This window comes from Danio rerio, chromosome 22 (assembly GCF_052040795.2).
Source record: "Danio rerio strain M-AB ecotype USA chromosome 22, GRCz13ab, whole genome shotgun sequence".
In the NCBI taxonomy this organism is placed as follows: Eukaryota; Metazoa; Chordata; class Actinopteri; order Cypriniformes; family Danionidae; genus Danio; species Danio rerio.
This window is the reverse complement of record NC_141042.1, coordinates 10,523,738-10,535,024: the sequence shown is the minus strand read 5'-3', so window position 1 is coordinate 10,535,024 and position 11,287 is coordinate 10,523,738. Positions and strand designations below refer to the sequence as shown.

Sequence of the window (11,287 nt, the reverse complement as noted above, 5' to 3'; positions counted from 1 at the left end):
TAGACCAATAGGAAATGACATTGGGTTCGCTATGTAAAATAATTTATCTCCTCAATGCAGTTTGCTTGTTTAAGAAGAAATTTACCACATAACTTGCATGAGCTGGATGGAGATACACATTTCTTTACCGCATACAGGGAAATAAAACGTAAGCAATTCTTCAATATTATTAAATACTCCTTTTAATTAAATTGTCTGTCCAAAATGTACTTCATGAATATATTAACTTAAATGCAAGTTTTTCTAAAGAAGACAAGTGGCAAGGAAAGTGGAGTAATAGTACAGGAAGACATTTACGTAGCCTGATATTCAAGAGAGTGTTAGATAGGTGTGTTAGAGATATAGAAGAGATGACCAGACTATAATAAGATACTAAACTTAACTCGATTCTTTACATGATGGGTAAAATGTGCCATGTGAAGGAAACCATGTATGTGTTATTAATATATCTGCTTCCTAGGTATAAGAATAAATGGAATTAATCATTAAGAAAAGAACTGTACTATGCAAATAATATACAATCAGGAATTTATTAAATACAAATTAAGGGTCAGGTAAAATTATTAAAGCTGTTTAAAAATCCAGAATATAGATGTTATCATACACGCTTAGACTGAATCACCAACACAAGAAGTGACAACTATATGCACCTAAAAGTTCGTTTTTCTAACTTGCCAATAAATCCAAAGCAGATGTAAAAGAGTATGTTGTGCTTCACACTAATTTCCAGTTGGTGACGCTGATGAATCAAAACTGCTTTGACAAACTTGCATTTTGTCCAGACTGAGCAGTTCGAGTGCTTCTAGAAACTACATGCTAACAAGGAGACTTCATCGGCCGTTTGTTAAAGGAATGATCAGAAAAGACTACTGATGGACTAGGTCATAACATGGATCAGTGCATCATGGATCAGTTTCTTCCTCCATTTTACAAGTGTAAGTACGTGGAATTAAAATTGTTGTCTCGTTTACTTTAGATTGCAAATTATGTATTTAGTTGTGGTCATTTCAATGCAGTCTCTATGCATTTGCGGGACTTATAATGCCCGCAAACGAGTGATAATCTAATAAATAAGTCACGCACCCATCCCCGGACCCCCGGTCGCATGCAGTCTATCAGCTCTACCAAGCCAACCAATCACAGTGCTTGCGCTATGCATCGTTGCAACATGTAGTTAAATTTTTTTAGATTTTTTGACATTTTTTCTGCGTCGAAGCAAATGCAAGCACTTGACGCTGAAGTATAAATCAGCGTTTGACTCTTTATGTATACAGTACAATCAGATTAACAACACTCAGATAAAAACAAAGCATAAAAGGAACCTTGTAACCTTTTGGAGAATACATGTCAGTAAAGAAAGTGAAAATAAAAATGTTTTAAAAGCTTTTTTTTTTCTTAATGAGAAGCAATGCACAGGTTATTTAAAGAAAACAAAAAAGACAAGTCCAGTCTTGAATTAAATCTGTAAATGTAGATTTTAGCAAGCAGCAAGATTCATTACAAAACTTCATGATCAAAATTAACACCTTATACATCTGAAACACTCACTCATTCATTTTACTATAATTACAAAGATTTTGCCAAAAGTAAAAAAGAAATGAAAAGTTCAACTTTTATAATAACATACACATACTCCTTATTCAATTCATTCTTATTTTCCTTAATTGTAATCATTCTTCTGTAAGTTAAAAGTAAGTGTGACTTGGGATTCACAGCTAAGAAACAACTCATGGGACATTTCTAACTATATATACAACAATACTGATGTATTACTTGCTCATCTGTACATAAAAACCTGTAACAATCCATACAGACTCATTTAAAAACTATTCTACACTTTCTCTTACCAGTGATGCTATTTATTTCCATTAAGTTTTTTGACAATCTTTGATGAAATGTTCATACATGTGAATTACAAACTATATTTATATAGCTTTTGTAAGAGTTGAAATATTGCAATTATTTAGATTTCTTTGACAATTCAAAACATGAGCTGAAAACAGAGACTGGTGACTCCCCAACCCAGCAGGTGGGAATGCGGGAAAAACTAGCTCCTGCTGCATTTGCATCTGAGTCTGCTGAAACTCGGCTTCATCCACCCCAACTCACACATATGGTCATTTCAATGTTTGAATGTTCTAGATTAACCAAAGTGACTTTATCTATCATGTTTCATATCATTTGAAATGTCTCAGTGCGACTGGTACAATGGTCTCATTCTCTCAGAAATAGACATAATCAAAACAATAAATATATAACTTCAGGCATCTTTTGAACCACTGTGAAGGGTGTGACTTTTCCACAGGCAGCACTAAATGTGAATGCCTTTTGTTATGCACACACCCCCTTCCTTGAGGGAAATTCTGGATTATTTAAGGTAAGGTTTGAGAAAGGCTCAGGGCGATTCTGCCTACCCAGATCAGCCCGTAACATGGAGCTTATGCTCCACGTTATGTAAAATTTGAAGTCAGGTATGCATCTTTTCATCTTGGATTTATCTTTGATAATTTGATGTTTTGTATTGATCATTTATGAATTGACTGATTGAATTGGCATAATACACATTTACCTGACTAATAAATTTGTAATGTTTGAACATATTTTGTAATTATTAGTTCTAGTAGATTACGCTGTATCCTTGTTTCCGCACTTCTTGCGTCAGGTCAGTAGACGGACTAGAATCCAATTGAGATAGAGCATTGGGCACACTAATTGTGTTTTAGGGATCCGACTGACTCTTGATATTGATTCATGTGTACTTAGGTGGAAAGGGCGTTAACTTCCGTCTAGGTCAACAAGGTGTTGCACGACTAACCTAGATTGGGTACCCGACCTTTGTTTGAAGGTAATATTATTCTAAATTAAGTTCATATGGGAAACCATGGGCTTGGTGAAAACCAAAGTTACTATAGAGTCCAGTAGTCGGGTACATTTATATTAATGCCCTAACCTCTAATTAGAAATTATATTGTCTTAACTCAAGGGTGTACATCTAAGCGGGACTAACTAAAGTACTTTAGAACGAGCGCGCTGGTAGCGGCCATCTAAAGTAATAGTCAATTACATCTGTTTAATATTCAAGACTGACCAGAGTGTGATTGTGCGGGACGCCTTCGGCCGAGGCGATTTCTCTGAGTGACATGAGCACCCGAATGAACGGATGTAATAGTTACTAGTGAAGACAAAAGGTTCAAACATTTATCTAAATTACATATTGATATAATCTTCTTAATGTTTTATGATTGAAGTCAGATAAAATATATTCATATTCTAAACCACCTCATACTAAAATTGGAGTCAGATATGAGTTAAATTTAAGGTAAACCAACATTGTGCACTGAAAATGGCACTGGAAAGGCATTGAACCTTCATCCACCAGTGTTCAACTGGGTGGACCTTAAACTTTCATTTGGTTTTAGCAAGTGTAATCATTTAAGCTGAGAAATGTTGGATTGTTACGCAGGCACACAACTCATTGCCCTCACACAATTAATTAATATACTTGGTTTTAGCCTTTTTCATGCTTTTGCCAATACAGTTTAATAATGCTCATAAATTGACCAATAAACACAATGTAAAAAATACAAAGTTGAGTTAATGTAAAATGTTAAAGCAACTGCCCGCAAAGCAATTTTTAGGTTATATAACTTCAGTGTTTGAAGTTGTGCTAAATATTTTCTTAAGTTGAGTTAACTTAAAGTTTTAAAGCAACTGTGCAAAGAAATTGAGAGTGGTTGAAGTGCCAAATAATTTTTTTAAGTTGACCAAAAATGCCCATTTAAGTCAAGTACTTTTAGGGAATAAGTTGATTCAACTCAAGTTCAAAAATTATTTGGCACAACTTTAACCACTGAAGTTTAAAAACTCAATATTTCTTTGCAGCGGAGGGTTTAAAAATGTAAGTTAACCCAACTTTTAATGTTTTATAGGAAAACACTTAAATGAAGAAATCAATTTTACATCTCAACAGATTTCCTTATATTCATTGAACAAACCGTTCTAAACACACAGTTAAATAGTTTTCATGAGTCAACACTGAGCTCAAAAATAAAACCACCTACCTTAGGATTTTAAACTGAGTTAACAATTTCTAAGATTTTTTTTACAGTGTACCATTGACCAATACATTTTTGCATCTCATTTTCTAAATGTTACACCCTAACTGGAGGGTTCATAGAATGATTACAAAAGGGTGTACATTTGATTTAGTTCACTTGACCACTGAATTTACAATTTCTGCGTAAAAATTGAAACGTCTTTGGAAATGCATGAGAGAAAGATCTCTGTATCTACTTCCAGCACAATGTGGATAAACTGATAGATTCCTGTGAGGAGGCTGAACCGGTAATCAAAGGGTCAGATTCAATTTCAGCTTGGTTGCGCTCTCTAGGGTTTGCTATAAATAAAAAAAATGCATACTATAATGATAGTTATTGTAAACTTGTATTTGGATTATTTTGAGTGTATCGACAAAAATGTTGTAAACTGCAACTAACCTGTTTGAGGATTTTGGCTGGTCTCATTTTGACCTCCGTCGCCTGTTAAACACACAGATTCATCAGACTGACAATGAGATCTACCTCTGACTGACTGCAGGCCATTGTTGTATAAAATGTTTAGTTTATTTTAAAATGGTTGCATTTTCTCTTTCATTTATTATAAATATACACTTCACATCACAGTCTAATACTTTTAAATACATATAGTAAAATTATAACATACATAGTAACATTTATACACATAGACCTTTTTGAGGGATGTAACCAAAAACATCAATGGTCCCATCGTATTTCCTGTATTACATTTTTTATTTTTATAGCTTACGAGAATATAAAAACAGACACATATTGATAAATAATGTTATGACAGCTGTTTTAATAAGAAGTTATGACTGAATTGCCTTATGTTACAGTTATGAAAGAGTTTAATAACAAGCAGGAAATGTTCATCACCACATTGAAATGGTCTATAAAGTGATATTTTCTTTTAACAAACCTGTTTGGGGATTTTGACTGGTTTGATCTTGACTCCCAGCAACTGTTAAACAAACAGATTCACCAGATCGACAGTGAGATCTTCCACTGACTGACTGACAAGCCATCATTGAGTAGAAAAAAAAAAGTTTATTCTGCAGTTACTCTTTTATTTATATATATATATATATATATATATATATATATATATATATATATATATATATATATATATATATATATATATATATAGTTACTCTTTAATATATTCGCTTTGGCGTTTATAATAATGGTTTAGGACTTTTTAATTGCCACTTTTTTGATGTCCTAAAATGCTAAATGATTATAAATCTGAAATCAGAAAATAAAAACAGAAGATTGGCAATAACTTGTGTAAATAAAAGATGTTTTTGCACCAAAAGGCCATATTTCAGCTGTAGGTAATACTTGCCTTCTCTTGTTGTGCAATGTTTGTAGAGACAATATATCACTGCAGAGACAAGGACAAGAGCAACAACAACCACCCCACCTATTGTCTTAATGAGAGTTCTCTGGCCTGGATTAAACAAAAAGAAAACAAATTTTCTGTAAATCACTCCTGCCAAAGAGAATTCAAACAAGATACACAAGTAAAAACATGCTTTAAATAAAGAAACATTTTTTGTTATCTATCTATCTATCTATCTATCTATCTATCTATCTATCTATCTATCTATCTATCTATCTATCTATCTATCTATCTATCTATCTATCTATTAGAATAATTTCTTGGACTAAAATTATGACAACTGAATGATAAAAAAGTTAACCCAACATTGTTCTTTATATCCAAGAAAGTGTAACAAGTAAACTTATAATTGTTTTCATCTAAATCAGGGGTCACCAAACTTGTTCCTGGAGGGCAGTGTCCTGCAGATTTTAGCTAATCAATGATTTACTAGGTATACTTGAAATATCTAGGCAGGTGTTGAGGCAAGTTGGAGCTAAACCCTGCAGGGACACCGGCCTTCCAGGACCGAGATTGGTGACCCCTGATTTAAATCATAGGTCTCAATCTCTAATCCTAGAGGGCCGCAGCTTTGCACAGTTTTGCTCCAACCCTTATCAAACACCGCTGATCCCACTAATCAAGGTGTTCAAGACCAAAGCTGTGGTCATGCTAAAGTTTATGTGCTCATGATTGACCCAGCTGGTCCACATTAGCTAATCATGATCCTCCAATCAAAGGATCCCAAATCACTATATATATCCTCATTTCCTTTCTACAACCATCTTCGTCTGGAAGAAACCCCCCTCCACCCCTTCTTCCTCCTTTATCCAGAATGGGCGGCACGGTGGCTCCCTTGAGCTCTGAGCTCTCTCCTGAGACAGCATGCCAAACAAGCTACGTATTAATCATGCGCTAAGTGTGAACTCTTAACACAAGATGATTAGACAATATAAAGCGAGCGATTGGTCAATATTTTTTATTTTTTATCAGAGATGTCATATTTTGATTCTCGATAGGTCTCACGCAGCCAAGTGATGCGATTTCACAGGTCAGAGTTTACCATGCTTGAACTTTGCAACGCAGCGACCTTTAAAACTTGACGCATGACCTTGCGTTTCCAGTCTGACGCATTCGCATGCTTATGAACGGAAATCTATGGGTTGAAAAGTCCAGTGTGACCGCATCTGAATGGAGACTATTAAGCAGGTGTGAGTTGGAAGCTGGTTGGAGCTAAACCATACAGAACTGCAACCCTCCAGGAATTAAGTTTGAGACCACTGATCAAAAACCTTAAATATAGAAAGAAATTCTTATTGAACCTGCAAATAGGAAATAACAAAGATTAATCAGCTTCTTGACTGACATCACTACCTGGCAAATCAGGACAGAGCTGACTGATATCCAGATGTGTGGTCTGATTTCTGATGGCATTGTTGACCACACAGCTGTAGTTGTTGTTATCCTGATGTTCCACGTCCAGAGGTAGAGAGAGACTGATGCTGAGATCAGACACACTGATGCTGGACAATACACTGTTTCCTTTGTACCAGGAGAGACTCACAGCACTCACATTCACCACTGAACACAACACTGAACATCTGGAGTCTGATGATGATGATGAAAAGTGTCTGGTGATGACAGGAACAGGGAGCAGAGCTGGGAGAGGAGATGGTTCAACAAATTAACACAAATCTAGATTGTGCATTTATACATGTGAGATGATTCATTACATTAACTCACCATAGACAGAAAGATTGAAACTCCAGCATTTGGAGACTCCATTGTTGATCTGTAGTTTAAAGACTCCAGAGTCTGTTTTGCTGCTGTTTGTGATCGTGAGATCTCCAGTTTGACTGTCTATATGCAGTCTGTCTTTGAATCTCCCATCATCACAGTCAGATTTTGAGGTTATGTTATTAAGGATTTCAGCAACCAGACTCATTCCATTAGGATTACATTCAAACATCCACATCACATGAATCCCTTTTTGTTCTTTTGTAAGGTTAGAGTGTAGAGTGACAGATTCTTCTGCAGTCACTGAAACTGGAGTTTTTGTTATGTCTGTATGAGCATCAAAACACAATCACAGCATAATTTAAAACAATTTTATAGGTTACTGACCCAGAATCATTGAAATATTCACCTCAGACATAAAAAAGCGAATTAAATGTATGCGCAAAACTGACGTATCGCATAAAAGACGTGCGCATAAAGCAGTGTTTTCATCCAACGAGTCAATTTAAATAAAATTGTGATTTCCTGATTAACTGGTGCTAAAAATCTAAAGTAAAAACTGAATTTACTGTGGTAGGAGAAGCTTTGTTTTGTTTAAAAGCAAAGTTGATGCCTCAGAAGACGATGCTGACGCAATGAACATGTGGTAGCGTTTGAAGTCATGGGATGCAGAGTGCAGACGCATTTACAAAATTTATGATTGGATAGAAACGTAGCTAATGACTGTCTTTCTGCAATTTTTTATAATCCTAAACAACTGTAGCATGGGCTACACGGTGGTGCAGTAGGTAGCACAATCACCTCTCAGCAAGAAGGTCACTGATTCGAGCCCCGGCTGGGTCATCTGCATATGCATGTGCTCTCACAGTTGGCTCCCATGTCACACTGTAAGATCTCAGCTGTCATAATGTCAGTTCCAGAACTTCATCAGAGGGGAAATCTGATTATAACTGCCAATAGTGGCTGTCCTTGTTAGCCTATGATTTTAGGAATCTATTTCAGTTTCTCAAATTTGTATTAGACGACTAAATCGTGGCTGAAATCCCACAGTGTGAGCAAGGTTTTACTCTATTGGATCACCCCTTTTTGTGCCATTTGCTCCTGCTTGTCTGACCATCTGTTGTCTAATAAAGCTGCGTTTGGAACTTACTTCATTGTGAGCACACTTCATTGTAACACAGAATAACCAGGGTTGCAGATAAAATAAATAAATAAATCGTCTTTACTGTTTTCATGCACCTCAAAGACAAAACCTGAGATCAGCTTAGTGACTGAAAGCTAATGTACCTGGACATGGCTCACAGAGTGTTTTGATGTTGAGATGAACAGGCTGGCTGCTGTAGATACCATTCATAACACATTTGTAGTGGTTTGTGTCCTGATGTTGCACCTCCATACACAAACTGAGGTCAATGTTAAGATCAGCAACTTTGTTGATGGAGAATAAACTGGTTCCATTATAAATGCTTAAGGTTGCATCTGGAGCATTTGGTACTGAACACTGCAGAACACATTTCGAGCCTGATGATTTTCCTGGAGTGCATGGTTTGTATTGTCTGATAACTTTAGGCGTAAAGAGCTGGAGATCCTAGAGAACATAAATAAAAATAAAAATAAATGTTATTTAAAAAAAGATCGAGGGATAATGTTTAGTTTTAACAACAGTAAAATGAGTGTTCAAATTTCTTGCCTTTTTATTAATTTCAGTGGACGATAAACCTGGAACACAATGTGCAATTTTGATTAATTGATTGATTAACACAGTGTTGACAGACAAATCGAGTCAATAAATATTTACGTTGCTGCTTATAAACAAATGTGCTCACTACTCACAGCTACGAAATTGTCCGAGTTAAATGCAAACTACTAATTCACTTTAAAGGCTGATTTATTATTCTGCATCAAACGCACGCGTATGCTATGGCATTGACGCATAGCCCTATGCCGTGGCCGTCTGCGTCGCTGACGTGCACCTCTCAAAAAATTTAGCTACTCGTTTAGCTACTCTTAGCTCTGTGATTGGTCGGCTTGGTAGCGCTGACGAGTCTGGGCAGTACTGAGAGCCGCGCGAATAGCGCGAGCCCGATCAATTATTAGCCCCTATAAGCTAGAATTTTTTTCGATAGACTACAGAACAAACCAATAATACAATACAATACAATAATTTGCCTAATTACCCTAACCTGCCTAGTTAACCTAATTAACCTAGTTAAGCCTTTAAATGTCACTTTAAGCTGTATAGAAGTGTCTTAAAAATATCTAGTCAAATATTATTTATTGTCATCATAGCAAAGATAATACTAATAATTCATAATTCTAATGATTATGGGGGCTAATATCTCTGACTTCAACTGTATGTATGTGTATATATATATATATATATATATATATATATATATATATATATATGTGTGTGTGTGTGTGTGTGTGTGTTATTATTAATAATAATTTTTTTTTTTGTAACATTTTGCAAATGTTCACAGAATGTTGAAGGGAAGTTATTTTAAAAGAAAACAAAAAATAATCTTCCTAGAGTGTTCAGGGAACATTAGAAGAACATTTGAATAACTTGTTAGAACAGAAACATGGATAAGTCCGAACAAAGAGTCGAGGAAATACACAAAAGCGAACATTAATGAAATTTGATGTTTTAATGCTCAGTCGTTTATCATGTTGAATTTCTGTTTGTACTAATTCTAAACATTTAAAAGTTTATATAAAAAGAGACTTTAACCAAAAGGCAAATTAGATGAAGCAGAATAATCCTTAAGAGATTCATAGTCTTCAAAAGTCGTGTAGAGAGGCTTCATCTGTATTTGAACATGTAAACAACAACTGAGTCAAAGTTATCTGTAACAGGTTAACAGTGTGTGAAGCTACATCTTTTGCTGATCCAAGCACTTTTAACACCAAGAGATTGTTAAAAAATGTCCTTACCTGTAAAATGTTCTTCCCTGTCTTCTTCTTCTTCTTCTTTTTTTTACAGTACACAGTATAAACTATAAAATATAAACCACTAATTACTGTATAAAAATGTTGCTTAAGCTTATGTATGGTTTAAATCCTGTTGAGACATAGTTTATAAGAAACTGTTAATAATGCGCTGAATACCTAATAGGCTACAGTCAGCCAGTCTCACACTTCCCACTTCCCTAACTGTGAGAAAAATTTTGTTTTGTTTTTGCAGCTTAAAACATCTCACAGAGGTTCATGCTCCCTTTTACTTTTACTTATAAAATCAAAGATCACACAAGCTATCTGTGTCTTTTGTTGCAAATAACTTTACAGATTTTCTTTCACTATTTACAGCATATGAATTTATAAGTTATAATTCATGAAACTGTGTGATTCATAGTTGTGTAGCTCCATTTTCTTAAACTTAAACAACACAGAACTGAAATCAAGCTTATATAACTTAATTTATATAATAACCATTATATTAATGGCGGTCAATAATTTATATATGACTTATTTTAAATTTTTGATGTTTCTGTTTTTAATTTTTATGAATCTTTGTTTTATAAGGCTGTGAGTCTACAAGGGTTTGTAGTGTGTAATGTTAAATTTAATATTTTTATGAGTTTTATACTCTATTCACAAACTTTATTCTTTTTAAATAGACGTTTATTGATTATTTTTCTCTAGGTAAAGTGAAAGATTAATACAAAATATATTTTACTGTTCTGATTTACAGCAGTGAATGAATGGCAATGAAGCTTACTGAAGTTAAATAGTTTGAAAATTTACAAATACATAGGCTATGCATTCTTCTGTATTAAGTTAACATATTTTTTATCCACAGTTGAGAAAAAAAATTGTAAAATCGTAAATTTAAGCCTTTAGTCAGATGAAATGTTCCCAAGTCACATGTCATTAAAACTACTTCTGCCATCCAAGGTTATTATAGTTCATTGTCTTAAATACGTTTTTATTTCAGTTCTATTTACATATTTATTGTACATTTCAGTGCAGTTTTAGTTTATTCCATCAATGCTTTTGTTAATTTTAGTTTAGTTTTTTGGTGAACACATTTCTATTAAGTTTTTACATATTTAGTTTTAGTTTTAAAAAATTGAGTAATAAAAATATT

The 11,287-nt window shown here is 34.4% G+C and overlaps 1 long non-coding RNA gene across 1 annotated transcript; it reads right to left on the bottom strand.

Moving 5' to 3' along the window:
• Nucleotides 1–1,449: 1,449 nt before the first annotated feature.
• On the bottom strand, nucleotides 1,450–10,357 carry LOC101886501 (titin). Its single transcript, XR_015521707.1, has 11 exons — nucleotides 10,309–10,357; nucleotides 10,135–10,196; nucleotides 9,932–10,007; nucleotides 8,888–8,916; nucleotides 8,485–8,785; nucleotides 7,204–7,524; nucleotides 6,835–7,119; nucleotides 5,425–5,529; nucleotides 4,996–5,037; nucleotides 4,497–4,538; nucleotides 1,450–4,396 (listed from the first exon to the last, which is right to left on the bottom strand). It is a non-coding gene; the product is annotated as a titin (long non-coding RNA).
• Between the last annotated feature and the right edge of the window lie 930 nt (nucleotides 10,358–11,287).